This window comes from Pteropus vampyrus, unplaced genomic scaffold (genome assembly GCF_000151845.1).
Source record: "Pteropus vampyrus isolate Shadow unplaced genomic scaffold, Pvam_2.0 Scaffold12, whole genome shotgun sequence".
Lineage (NCBI taxonomy): Eukaryota > Metazoa > Chordata > Mammalia > Chiroptera > Pteropodidae > Pteropus > Pteropus vampyrus.
Window position 1 is genome coordinate 15,072,880 of NW_011888793.1, and position 14,604 is coordinate 15,087,483.

Below are 14,604 nucleotides of genomic sequence, written 5' to 3' on the forward strand. Positions count from 1 at the left end.
ATCAGTTATACAATTGTTTTGTAACTTAATAGTTCTGCTACATGTAAATCAGATAGCAAGTATTGTAATACAAAATGAAGGGAATGCACAATATGAAAAATGTAGTTAACTACATTCTTAGATGTTTTATTTCTGTTTTAAACTTTTTTTGCAAATTTTCTGCCTCATTAATTTTCAGATTGTTTTCCTCACAAATTTCTATAGCTTTTATTATTTTTAAATAAGAAATGCATGCATATTTTATAACAATTAGAAAAGAAACAGTTGTGCAGATAGAAAGAGAAACACTGCAATCCTATCATTCTGAGATAACTCCTTTTATCCATCTATTTTATTTCTCTGGTTCTTCAATTCTCTCCCTCTGAGAGTGTGTGTATATTGTATGCGAAAGTGTGCATGTGTACAGACCTGCACACTTTTAAATACAAAAGTGATCTGTTAATACTCTTTCATGCATTTATTTCTCATATCTATAGGTGAAAGATTAGATGACATAATTATTAATTCATTGTTTTAATGACATAATTTAACACCTAATTATTTTTTTATTGTTATTTTGTTCTTATTATCAACAACAAACATTACTTATACTTGCAGCCTTATTTGGTTATTTTCTTAGGGTAAATTCTTGAGAGGGAAATTTTTGGGTGGTAGATGCATATTTTCAATCTTTTTAATGATGGTATATATAATCCCTCTTACAAAGCTTCTGTGTCTCTACTTCAATACTGGACATTACATACTTTTTAATATTTGCCAATCCAATAGGTGTAATCTTCTTTGTCATCGCCTAAATTGGCAATACTTTGGTTATTAATAATTGAAACATTTAAAAGTATATCTATTTGCCAATTGAATTAGCTCTTTGAAAATTATCTAATTTTTCTAATCTATTGTCTTCTTATTTTGTTTATGGGAATATAGATCTTTCTGGTTTCTATCTTTGATATCAAGGTTAGATTCTGTGACACCAAATTATATACATATTAACCTATATTTTTTTACATGCCTTTATGTTTTGAGTTTTTTACAGTCAATTTTTGTTTCATCCAGAGCTTGTTTTATTTCAAAGTATAAGGTAAGACTCTAAATAGCAGTATCGAAGAACCCATCTTTCCACAGTAATTTTAAATGTACAAAATATTTACATGTGCCTGCATTTTCTGGACTTTTTCTTCAGTTTCATTGACCTGTTTATTTGGAAAAAAATGCTATATTGTTTTAATTTGCTGTATATTTCTAATAATTTTATAGTATTAAGTAATAAAAGTTGTGTGTATTACTCTCTTTTTTCAAATATCTTCTTACTATCTGATCCACTCTTTCTTCCAGGCAGATTATAAGATATTTGTTAAGTTAAAAATATTATTAGAATTCTATTAACTTAAAGTAAATTTTAAATAATCTTTATACTGTTAAAGTTTTTATTATTATTAATTATTGTTATTATTTTTTTAATTAATTAATTAATTAATTAATTAATTAATTTTAGGCAAGACAACCCTTGGTTGACCTCACAGATTGCAAGGACCTTGTCAGCTTACAATCCCTTATTTTTTATGCCTACAGCAGCTGGTCTTCCTAGGTGGTCTCCCATCCAAGTACTAACCAGGCCCGACCCTCCTTAACTTCCAAGATCAGATGAGATTGGGCTTGTTCAGGGTGGAATGGCTGTAGACTGAAATTTTAGAATTAGGATCCCAATCTATTAATTTTTTTTCAGAATGTTTTTTATTTTACATTTTTTTGTTTTGAAATAACCTTCAACTTATAAAATATTCCAAGCAGAGTTCAAGTGCCTATTTTTCTCCTAAGCCATTTGAAAGTGAGTTGCCCATCATCCTCAAATACTTTAATGTGCATTTCCTAAAAATAAGGACATTCTCCATCCTAATCACAATACAGCAATCAAAATCAGAAAATTAATGCTGCTATATTACTTCATCTAATTCTCAGATCCTGTTAGTTTTTGTCAAGTATTCCAATAATGTTCTTTGTAACCAAAGAATCCAGTTTAAAGTTGTGTTTTGTATTTAGTCTCCATGTCTGTTTAGCCTTGTTCATTCATTCTGATACAGTTCCTCAATCTTTCTTTGACTTCATAACCTTGACATTTTAAGGATTATAGGGCAGTTGTTTGGTAGTCAATTAGTTTGTGTTTGATGATTTTTTGCCATCAGCTTTCAAGCATGCATCTTTGGGAGAAGTATTAAAGAAAGTGATGCTAAACTTTTCTCATTTCATCCTCTCAGGTGGTTCTTAATTAAGATGATGTCTGCCATTCTTCTTCCCTATAAAGTTATTTCTTTCTCCTTTGTAATTAACAATTATTTTGAAGGCAATACCTTGATACTATGTAAATATCCCATTCCCAGCTAACTTTTAATTAATTAATTAATTTTTATCATGATATACTCATTCTGTTCAATTTTATTTTATGCGTTACAATAAGATACTCTTTTTTTTTTCTTTTTATGCTCTCATTTCCCCATATTTGACCCAGTAGAGCACTTCAGGGTGGATCTTGTACCCTTTACACATGCCCCTATCATCCTTGGAGCAGTGCCTTACTTTCTGGCACAGTAAGATGTTTCAAGCTCATCTTGTACTTTCCCTTCTCAAATCCTGGAGCTAGGCATTTCTCTAAGGAGCCCTCTTTTCTTTTTTCTTTCTTTTTAAATTTTTTTGTCATTTACACTTCATTTTGTTTCTCTAAGGAAAAGGGTAGTTTTGAACAAGTAGAAAGTCAATATCTATTTTTAGTCATGCTAGTTTTCTTATCAAATGTAGCAAAAATGTATAATATACAAAATATTTATTTCATATATGTTGAAATGTTTTTATTTGTGTGACATACTTAGTGATAAATCTAATTAAGTCAATATCGATAAGCATTTTTCATTTTGATAATTAATTTTTTTACACAATTTTTCTGGGTGAAAAACAGTTTAAAAAAAATTTTAGAGCAGTTTTAGGTTTAACAGAAAATTGAGTGGAAGCTACAGAGATTTCCCATATGCCCCCTGGCCCCACACATATGTAGCTTCCCCCATTATCAACATCCCCCACCAGAGTGGTGCATTTATTAAAATCAATGGACCTACATTAACACATCATTATCCCCAAAAGTCCATAATTTACATTGTGGTTAATTCTGAGTGTTGTACGTTCAGTGGGTTTTGACAAATGTGTAATGAGATGTATTCATCATTGCAGTGTCATACAGAGTAGTTTAACTGCCCTAAAAATCCTCTGTGCTCTGCTTATTGATTTTTTCCTCCCTCCCCAACCTCTGACAACCACTAATCTTTTTATTGTCTCCATAGTTTTGCCTTTTTCAGAATGTCATTTAGTTGGAATCGCAGTATGCAGCATTTTCAGATTGACTTTTTTTCACTTAGTAATGTGCATTTACGTTTCCTCCATGTTTTGATAGCTTGTTTCTTTTTAGTGCTGAATAATATTCCTATATCTGAATATAGCAGTTTATCCATTCACCTACTGAAGGACATCTTTGTTGCTTCCAAGTTTTGACATTATAAATAAAGCTGCCATAAACATCCATGGTTATGTTTTTGTGTAGACTTGTTTTCAGCTTCTTCAGATCGATACCAAGGAGCACAGTCACTGGCTATATGGTAAGAATATGTTTAGTTTTGAAAGAAACTGCTAACCTGTATTCCAAAGTGGCTGTACCATTTTGCATTCCAGCCAGCAAATGAATGAGAGTTCCTGTTGTTTTTCATCTTCTCCAGCATTTGATGTTGTCAGTGTGTTTTTGACCATCCTAATAGGTGTGTAGTGGTACTCATTGTTTTGACTTGTACTTTCCTGATGACATATGAGGTGGGGAATCTTTTCATGTGTTTATTTTCCATGTGTATGTCTTTGGTAAGGTGTCCGCTGAGGTCTTTCGCCCATTTTTTAATGTGACTTTTTGTTGTTGTTTTCTTACTTTTTAAAGAGTTCTTTGTATATTTCAGATCTCAGATCTTTATCAGTTATGTCTTTTGTAACTATTTTCTCCCAGTCTGTAGCTTGTCTTCTCATTCTCTTGACAGTGTCTTTTGCATAGGAGAAGTTTTCAAATTTAATGGAGTCCTGCTTATGCATTATTTCTTTCCTGGATTGTGCCTTTGGTATTGCATCTAAAAAGTCATTGCTATGCCCAAGGCCATCTAGATTTATCTTATGTTATCTTCTAGGAGTGACTGTTTCCTTTTAGAGGAAAATAATATTTAAAAGCCAAGATCTGGCTGCTAGGTGTTACTATTAGAGTGTCATTCATTCAAAATCTCTTTCAGGAGACAGAGCTGGAGAATATATGTTCCAAACATTCACATCAATATTTCTATCTTTCTACTGATCTATTTAAAACAATGAGTTTATATTAATACTTCAAATTCTAATCAAACATGACAGAATTTATTCTGGATTTCCCTCTTTCCATATTTACAAATTGTTTATCTGTTAGTGAGGAATGTGACTTCCAGTTTTAAGATTTGTTAAATTCCCCAATCTACCATTACTTCCAGTGCCCCTTCCTCTGCATAAATGCCCTCCTCACCCTACTTGGGCTCTGACAGTCCTCTCCAGGCTGTCCACCTGTGTGAACACCCCCCTCATCCCTTTTGGACTTCAACAGCCTACGTCTGGGTTTGTCCCTTTGTAGATGCCCTCCTCATCCTGCTAATCCTCCAACTCCCCACATTGGGGTGCTCTCAGTGTGAAACATCTTCTTACCCTGCCAAGGTCTGGCTCTGCACCACCACGATCCATGCCCTACTCTATGAGGATGCTTTCCTTACTCTGCCTCACCCAATTACTTTGACTTAATTATTTAGTAGAGAATAAGGGAGAAGGAAGAAAGCCATATCTTTTATGTCCCTCAGTAAAATTTATACTTGTTGGTTTTCTTGTTAGCTTCCTAGCCATCTTATATTTTTGTTTGTATTGTGAATATGTTTTCTATTTTCACCTTATTTTTGGCATATAGGAAAGTTTTATTTAGATGTTGAGTGTTTAATTTATAACCAGCCAGGTTCTTGAGCTATTTTATATAGATTTAATCATTTTCAATTTGAGAATCATAATTTCATCTTCAAATAGTAATCGTTTTGCTTCTTTCTCATGTTTATTTAATCAGACTTTTCCTATAACATTAGTTTTCATATCATTGTATGCATAATGGATGTTTTCTGAAATAGATAAAAGTTCTTTGCAGTTGGGAAGCTCTTAGCTTTGGTTGTATAATTTGTAGGAAAAAAGTTATAGAAATAGAAGTATCCATAAAATTTATTGCTTAGTATTAAGATTTATTTCTGACATATTCTGATTAATGTACTATAGTAAGATATATAAAATCATAAAATTCAAAAAAGTGAGGGCTTTTTAAATATATTTAAGAATCAGCTAACATACTGATTGAACTTTAAGATTAGATTCTTTTCCTTCTAGTCTATGAAAATAGAATTTACATGATTACACAGAATTCCAGAATCAACTTTAATTCAAGATCCTTAACTAGAAAGTGAGGGTCAGGTGGGATGGGAAATTATGAAATTAAAACTATTTATTATGAATGGTTTATATTAGACACTTTTAGACTTACTTGCATTACTCAAAATAATCTTCCCTTAAGTTCCCATTCATTTCCTAAAATATCCTAAAGGTATCAAAAGGATAGCACGGTAGGTTCTAATTTTCTTATTCTTGCTCTTGAAATAATATATGAGGTCTTTGTAGCAGTGGTTTTCAAATTGTAACATACATATGAATTATCTGTATATGGGAGTTGGGAGTTTGCATTTCAATCAAACACTCCAGGTGAATGCAGATCCATAGGCAGCACTTAAGAAACACTGATTTAGAGTGAGACGATATTTAAATAAATGTTTCAACTGGCATACTTTTGTTTCATGTGGAAACAAACAGAAGTATTGTTTTTGGTGAGGATATCAAAATTTAGGAAACAGAGGGCATTATGTAGTTGGAGTCAACTGCATTCTATATACTCTACTTCCAAAATAGGCTATTGATGTTCATCATCTCTCTCTGGGACCAAGAGTTAAGTTCCTTGAACGCTCTTATACTTTCTTAGGTTTTTTGTAAAATGACACCACAAAAATAGTGGTGTCACTAAAAGGAGTTGCAAAGCCACTCTAGTCTTTAGTTATTTATCCAATTTTCAGTGTTTAGGAGGCTTTCTTCCAGGCAAGGGTAAGTTCAGAATTATCTATGAATAGCCACAAAGTAATGGTTGTTGCTTGGAAACTTCAAAGTATAGCACATGTTTTAGAGGAAATTATTTGGTCATTTTGTCTAATGTAAAACCAGAAAGTTGGCCTGAAATTCGCCTAACAATTTGAAATATGTTGGTGTTCAGTTCCGTGTAACTAATGCTCTACTTTGTCTGTTGGTCCCTTTGCTTTTTGTCACCTCTGAGGACCAGAGCTGTGAAGCTTGAGGCCACTCAGGATCCAATTTTGTGACAAATCCCCCAGGGCTCATTGGAGTGGCAGTAAGTTCTCACAGTTTGATTTCCTTTCAACTATTAAAGTGTTAGAAAAGTAGCAACAAAGACTCCCTGGAAAATAGCAATTCTGTTTCCTGACTGTCCTCCATAGTAATGACTTACGTCTTTTGTTCCATTGATTTTTTTTGATGAATAATTTTAATATTTTTCTCCATATAATATATGATATATTTTCACAAATTGGCATAATCCTTTAACTGTTTTGAGTGTAGCCACTGTTTCTCACATTCTTCCTCATTCTGTTCCTATCATCTGCCGTAGGAAAGTTGATTTTATTTTTAAAAATTTCTTTAGCCTTTTAAGCTGTTATTTTCACTTTAAATATACGTATGGTGTTTTTCTGTTATAAAGTTAGATCCTCTTTTAATAGTATAGATATCTATAAAAACCTCATGTTCACTGAAACATTATTTTGTGGTGTTTTGGCATCAGTTCAGTAGAAGAAGTCATTTTTAGGAAAAAAATGTAATATAGCCTACACCATGCATTCAGTAAAAAAAAAAAAAAAAGAAAGAAAGAAAAGAAAAAAAGGACTAACTTTTAATGAGGGAGGGATATAATGAGGAGGAAATATTGGCATTTGAGTCTGACAAAAACACCTGTACCAAACTGACTCTGTTTTTTTGTGACTATGCCCAGAAACTGATTAATCTACAAAGACAAGTACAAAATCAAACACATGATCTACTTTACTAGTAGTATTGTTCTTACTTTTGAGCATATCTAAAATTTAAATTATCAAATAGTAAGTGAATCCAGCATTTGCTGAACAAAAATATGGATGAAATTATTATAAAGCCTTGCTAAGATATTAAGATATCAGTTATAAATGACTGACATTAAAAGAGAAATAATTTTTCATTGTTATTATTCAAATATGCTAATAAAGAAACATCTAGATATATTTCCTAATATTCAAATTATTTAAGAATATTTAGAAACAAACAAAAGAGACTGCTGTTTATCATGCATTTTCTGTTTGCTCTTATTAGTGGCTCCCATTCTTTGGCCAATAATGCATGGCACACATAGGAGTTCTGGAACATATTTTAATAACTCTGAATTTCCTACCACTCTCTCATGCTGTGGGGACTCCATGCTGTAGGGAAGCTAAATGGGGAAGATTCTGTATTTGTGGCAAGGAGAGTTGACTTCTATGCGTGCTTTAACTATGCGTCTCGTTAATGCTGTAATAGACCTACTGATTATTATCTGTTTGTGACCCCAGCCCACCTAGACCCAAGTTCTGTCCTTCTGTCTCTTGTTCTATGCCTTGGGAGGCTGACTTTGACCTCTATGAGCTGGATTTATCTAGATTCCTTTGAAAGCTGGCTTTCTGTTTAAATCTGGCAAATGTACATTAACAGCAGGAGAATAGAGGGTAGTAGGAAAGAGAATCTGGGTTATTCCCCATCTCCTCACTCTTTCTCTTCTTGGCCCATGATTTCTAGCAGTGACTCTATCCTTACATGACTATAAATCTGGCTGGATGTTCCCTTGTCCATCCATGTCTCCAGCTTTAATGTACCCCAGTAATACTATTAGCTTTTTATTTTTTCTTGCCCTAGGCCAGGAAATAACTTTCTTCAGTTGCTATTCTCTGGATGCTGCAACATTCCTTTTTGGTTCCCTTCACCCTGCTCACAACACTATTAGTTGTCTTTGATTAAAATCCCTTGGGTTCGAGTCTGATTCCTGCGTGACTGACACAGCATGTAATAGCAATAAGATGCACTGTGTAACGCTTTTGGTTGTCAAAACTCCATTGTTGGTTATAGAAATAAGGTGGAAAACCTAAAGAAGGTCTTCAGGATATAATCTGTCTGGAAGGTATTTATATTTGAAATAGCTTGACTAGTGTTCCCTACTGCTACTAAGCTCAGCTTTCTCTGTTACTGCAACTAGCTCCTCAGCTACTGGCATTACCTACTACCACTAACACTGCTGTGCCTGCTGAGGCAATAACTACTGCTTTCACCTTCACTCCTACTGCAAGGAGCCTATCATTTGCAGTAATCAGTAGCCTTTAAAGTGGGTTAAGGGAAGATGAGGCTTTTACAGGAACATTAGTAAAAGACAGTTAAGCTGAAATAAAACATGCATTGGAATTTATCCAGCACTCCTCCTCCTATGGAAGGAACCTCGATGGAAATTATGTTTCTAATCCGAGTTGTGCTCCTTGGTACTGAGTTTATAGCTGACTTTCCCTACTCTGTCTTGACTCTCTATTTAGCTTATCTGACTGACTTCTCTCTTATTCAGCTATCCACTTTTGATGCTCTTCAAGTTTTATCTCCAGACAGTGATATGCCAACTATCATGCAGGAACTAACATCTTTGTTTCCTCCAGTGTTGTTCCTGCCACCAGTGCTCTTGGCTTGGCTTCTGTTAATGCTTTAACTTTGATGACCACCCCCCTCCCCTACCATTTACATCCCTCTTCCCATCACAAAGACTTGTGCAACCATCCTGCTGCTTCTTGGTCTGCCATCTTTGCTTTCCTTGATTCTGCCTTCCATAATATCAGTTACCCTTAACCACTGCCACCATCATCTCCACTGTTAACTCGGTGATTTCCACCAACTGCTGATTTAACAGTCTGTTTCCTTCTTTATTTAAGCCCTTAAACTGAGCTTCAAATATCTAATTCCCACAGATTATGAAATTTGGTATTTCAGATTTTGTTTTTAACACTTCAGACTTAGTGTAAAGAAAGGTTAGTTCTCGAGAATTCGTTAAGTTTAGGGTTTATAGCAGATGCACGAGTATATTTTTATCTTGAGGAAATAGGATTACGCCTTTGATCATTTGATTATTTTGAGATAACTTCATTTTAACAGTGTTTTTTTTTTTTTTCCTTCTTTCGAATCCTATTTCCAAACCAACATCTTATTCATTTGGCAATGGAGAAAATCTTATATTCTGAATGTAATAAAGTTTCTGTAGCGGAAACCCAATTTTCTGGTTAAGATGAGAGTAGAGTTTAAATAAGGTGATGAAAACCTGAGTGTTATATTGTCTTTACTATTAAAACTATATAAAGAAAAAATGACTAAAATAAAGGAAATAAATGACTGAAATAAAGAAACTTGCCAACTTTCTTATGAAAATTTTCTCTAGATTTTGGGCTATACTGCTAGTGCTAGTATCAGGGGTCTACTATTTCCCGAAGAGCGTATGATATAAAACTTTTTAAAAAAATTAACATGATCCTGATGTCTGTTAATAATTAGGAATCATTGATAAAAGCTTTTACTTATTTTTATAGTTTTCTTTTCAAAGCTTAGAGTTATAATTTTTAAGAAAGTCATAGACAAACTGTGGAAGATTTAGGGAGCATTAAAAGTGACTCAAGAGTTTTAAAATGAGACCTCTGAAGAAAGCTTACAGGAATTAAAATTAGTAGAATGAAAAGACGAAGGTACAATTGACTTCAGGGGGTCAACGGACACTGAATGTTCCTTTTTCTTCTTTGAATATAAGAAGAGGGAAGAGTAGTACATGTTAGTAAGAAAAGTAAAAACCATAGATTCTTTGTGAATATTTTTAGAAATCTCTTTTCTGAAGTTCTTCAAAAATAGACTTACTTGGAAAATTTGCTCAACATTTATAAATTACCTTCAGTAGAAACATAGTTTTTCAGAGATTCTTATTTTTCTAAAATTTCCTCAGTCAAAGATGCTTGGGAAATGTTGCATATTATATACCTTTCTTGGATATTAGCAACTTGCACTAACATAATGCAGGCTCTGAGAAGTCATGGAAAGAAAAGAACTTATTAAAGTTGTTTAATGCTTAGTCAACAAAGTTTATTTGCACAAGAGAAGGTTCCCTGCCCCCATCCCCATAACACACATCACATTCTTTAGTTTCCTCTTAACACTTGTTTAGAAAGCATTGGTTTAAAACCTGGAGAATGAATTCCCAAATCTGTTGAGGCTCACTTTCAAGATTATATTAAGAAATGTTTGACTTTCAAGATTATATTAAGAAATGATTGTGATCTTGTGGAATTTAATCCAAGTGATGAATGGGAATTAAATAAGATAGATGTAGGAAACTATACAAAGGAATTACCTTGAGGATGATTAAATGTTTTATGCATCTATTCTTGTGAATTATATGTACCAGGATGGAGAACACAAGGAAAAAATGTGCTGGTTTCAAATAGTTGAAGAAACAGGTTTCTTTTATACAGTTAAAAGCACTCTCTATTTACCTGCAAAATAATATATATAAAGTGTATGTTTACATTATTAACCACCAGGCCATGACGTAAATGCCTGGATGCTTTCCGCATTTTTCTAATTTTAGTATTTTGAAATACATTTCATGAAATATTTATTATAGAAAGTCGAGGTGCATATAAGCCTTTTAACTTTGAAATCATGACACTTGCATTCAAATTATGCAAAATATGTGAAAACAGCAATTAACTTAAATTTGGAGGAATGTAAGTATCCTTGTAGGTTGGAAGAATGCCAACAACATTTGGGAGCTTAATTCTGTTACCTATTTCTCCCCATGCAATGATTTATGCTGAGTACATTGTCAATTTACTCTTGATTTTAAACTCATTAAATATTGAAAATTGTAAAACTATAGAGAACTAGAAGGTATTTTGAATGAGTGAAGAGTATTGAGTTATAGTTGTATTTAAAATGTGTTGAATGGTTATTTTTCCCCTTTGAAATACTAATCGTATTTCTCATTTAATTCTTTCTAATTATTTTCATTCTAGGGTTAACTTTGTTTAGTCCCTCCTTTGAATAAAGTAAATCACATTTTTCTCGTATCCAACTAAGATGATGTGTAAATTCAAAGTGTCTAATACTCCCCAAGGAAAGAGAGACTACTGCAGACTAATTTTCAAAGTGTCTAATACTCCCCAAGGAAAGAGAGACTACTGCAGACTAATTTACTTTGTTACCACATAAATGACCATGTACAGATATCTGTGTTAAAGGGTCTAAATTTTACTTTAGTTTTCTTGTATATTTTCAGTAATTAATGAATCTTATCATTAGACCAGAAACAACTATAAAATTTTATTTTCGTGACTATAGTGAAACTTAAAAAAAATTAAATTCTTTTAGAAATGTTCTTGATTCATGCAAGATTTCATGATAAGCATTACGGGAGGCAGTATAACATAGGGTTCCTGAATTTAAGGATATTAATAACTTGGCTGCTATTAGTTCTAGTTACAAATCTTTTATAACTTATACTCTGCCTGATTATACTATAACTTTGTTGAACAATTATATATATACATATATTATATATATATATAAAAAAATTAAATAAGCAACCTTCAGTATTAACAAAATACAGTTCGACTTTATAACTCTGTATAACCAGCTTAAAAGAAAAAACAGAGTGGTTGAAGCCAATTGGTGTAACAAAGCATTTGCATTACTAATCTTTCTAAGGGAGGAAATTAGCTGTATATTTTAAACTGGACACACAGATTTAAAATAGAATGCCAAATTTTAATTTTTTCCCTTTGATAAAATATTCATAAAAGTATAAATTGAAGATTTTGTGACTAAATTATTATTTTTTTGTAGTGTACTTTTCTCTTGACATTGTTTTACACAATGTTATCAATTATTTTTTCTGTTGCCTTGAGGTTTTCTAAAAATTGTTCCCTAATTTGGAAAACATTTAATAAGAAGGGAGTAAACAACACACATTTGTATTGGCAGTATGGAGAAGATTTGCCTCAAGTCTCTATAGGTAACATGATTGACTCTGGAGAACCACTATATATTTGGTGGCCCACATGAGGTCTTTTAAATTTACTTTCCGACTTGGAATTTGGATACTTAATTCCCAACTGTCAGTAATAGTGCTTTTCTGGTGATTTATGAATTTCTATTGCTTTAGGAGGAAAAACGTGTAAATGTTACTGTTAAGATGGAATTTTTTCTAGAGAATAATTTCATTGTATTTTCTTCGTAGAAAGACTATTATGCAAGTTAAACCCATAACCATTAAGTATTGAAAATTGTAATGCTATGAAGAACTAGAAGAGATTAAATTCTTTCAACGTAATGCAGTTTTGAAATAGATCATTTATACCTGCTCATACTTATTCATTGACAGTGTGCCACTCTGTAAATAATGACTTACTTAACTGACCAGTGAACATACTTTCTTGGGTAATAAGCTATATACGATTATATTGACATTTTGGTGCTTATTTGCTCATAATTTATGTTCCACTCTATTTCTGTTGATATCTATCTCTAAAGAATTTCAACTTGGAAAGATATTGCAAAAAACACAGTTTGAGAATTATAGCATGTACTGGGCACCTTTTTAAAAATCTTGGCAACATTTCTGAATACAATTCTAAGATTATAGAAATTCAAAATTATAGTCTTATTCATAGAATTCTGATTTAAAAATCCTTTCAGAAAGTTCAATGTCTTCTTTTTTAAAGGTTATTATAAAATCTATTCCATATTTGATATTACGTTGTAGACTTAGGAAAAAATGATTGATAGATATTTGTGGCTACCTTACTGTATAGCAGGAGAGCGGGTAATGCTGCTTATCAAAATGGATAGGCTCTAATATCCATAAAATGGAAGATAAAACTTAGGCTTCTGCTTGAATTAAATGAGCCACTGATGTAATTTCATGCAAGTTCAGTATACATTTATTCCACCTTTACTTTTGTCATTCTCTTCTTCCGATTTTGACAGGGTAACTTTTGCATAGTTGATTTATTACCGAGGTATTACAACTGTTAATTTAAGTACAGATGTGTAGATTTTGGTCTTTAAAAATCACCTACTCTGATTTTCATCATTTTGTAAAAGAAAAACCAAAAGCCCCCAAATATCTATATTTTATTTTCTCCAATTTGGTTGCCTTGAATAAAATGGGTAATGATCAAAAAGGTTAAAATTTGAAAATGTCCTTATCATATTAGTTTATATTTTATGCTCCTTGCTTCAAAGGCTAGACATTCACAACTATAGGCTGTAGGTTCATACTGAGATAATTAGTCCATTTTTCATATATATACACATATATTTTATAGTTCTTTAAAATTATTTAAAAATGTTTTCTTTCTTTGTTGTTTTGTTCTGCTGCTTCAGAAATGCAAACTATAAAGAAATACATAAAAAAAAAAGCTTACTCATGTGAAAAACCATCATCATTTCCTGTCCATCAATGCCTTTTCTTTTATCTGATATCATAGTAGGATCATCTGTTACATATGTATGACATTCTTAGGTTAATTGAAGCTTAATTCCCAGGCTCAAAACAACTCTTCAAGAAAGGCATATGTTTCAAATAATAGAAGCAAAACCTAAGACTTGGAGAAATTAGATAATTTGTGAATGATCACGCTGCTGATAAATGGCTGAACTGATTCCAGTTTTGAGCTTGTTGCCCTCCTCATGTTGTGAGCTCAGTTGTTGCCCTCTGCTCTAATACACGAATGCTTTTAGAACCTGCTGAGGTATGTTGGACAGTTATTTTCCACACTAAATGGCTTCAGATTGCTAAATCGTTGGAGCCATTGTGCTTTTTATAGATCAGCAGCCTTCTTCCCCATTCTTGGTTGACTCCAGTAGGGTTTGTTTTCTTTGTGCTTGCACCAGGGCAGCTGAGCACTGTTGGAGGAAATCAGAAACCAGGGAAGTTAGGAACATTTTAAATCAAACTGACCAATCACAGCTGAGCCCTCAACATAGCCTAGCAATTCTACTGTCCTTCTCTGATCTCCTACTTGGTGCAACACAGATTTCAAAGCTTTTCCACCTTTAGCAGACATTTGATCCATCCACCTTCCCCTTACTGTGAGCAGATGACCCCTCTTTCTGCTTTACAGTGAAAATAAAAGCTATCAGACACAAATTCCGTCAACTTTCTTGCCATCATTCATATTCAGACTTTATTATTGCTGCATTAAAATGAAAGTCATATTTTGTTAAATACTTAAAATATGTAAACTTTATTCTAGGTATTGTATGTACAGATATGAACAAGACAAACATGTTTTCTGGTCTCATGGAACTATCATTCTATAGTAGAGACAGACAATAAAG

General features: G+C 32.7%; 1 protein-coding gene and 1 pseudogene across 8 annotated transcripts in view; one reads left to right on the plus strand and one right to left on the minus strand.

Annotated features, from left to right (window-relative positions):
• The window catches only part of NLGN1 (neuroligin 1), a 995,729-nt gene that overhangs the window by 248,383 nt on the left and 732,742 nt on the right, over positions 1–14,604 (plus strand). The window contains exon 1 of one of the 8 annotated variants that reach the window (XM_023524810.1): positions 6,452–6,520. The exons of 6 other annotated variants lie outside the window; for them this stretch is intronic. The gene's annotated coding sequence lies outside the window, so the exon portion shown is untranslated. Of the gene's footprint in view, positions 1–6,451; positions 6,521–14,604 lie in introns of those variants that run through there. One more of the 8 variants, XM_023524796.1, reaches the window with a different exon arrangement.
• On the minus strand, positions 1,561–1,679 carry LOC111732924 (annotated as a pseudogene).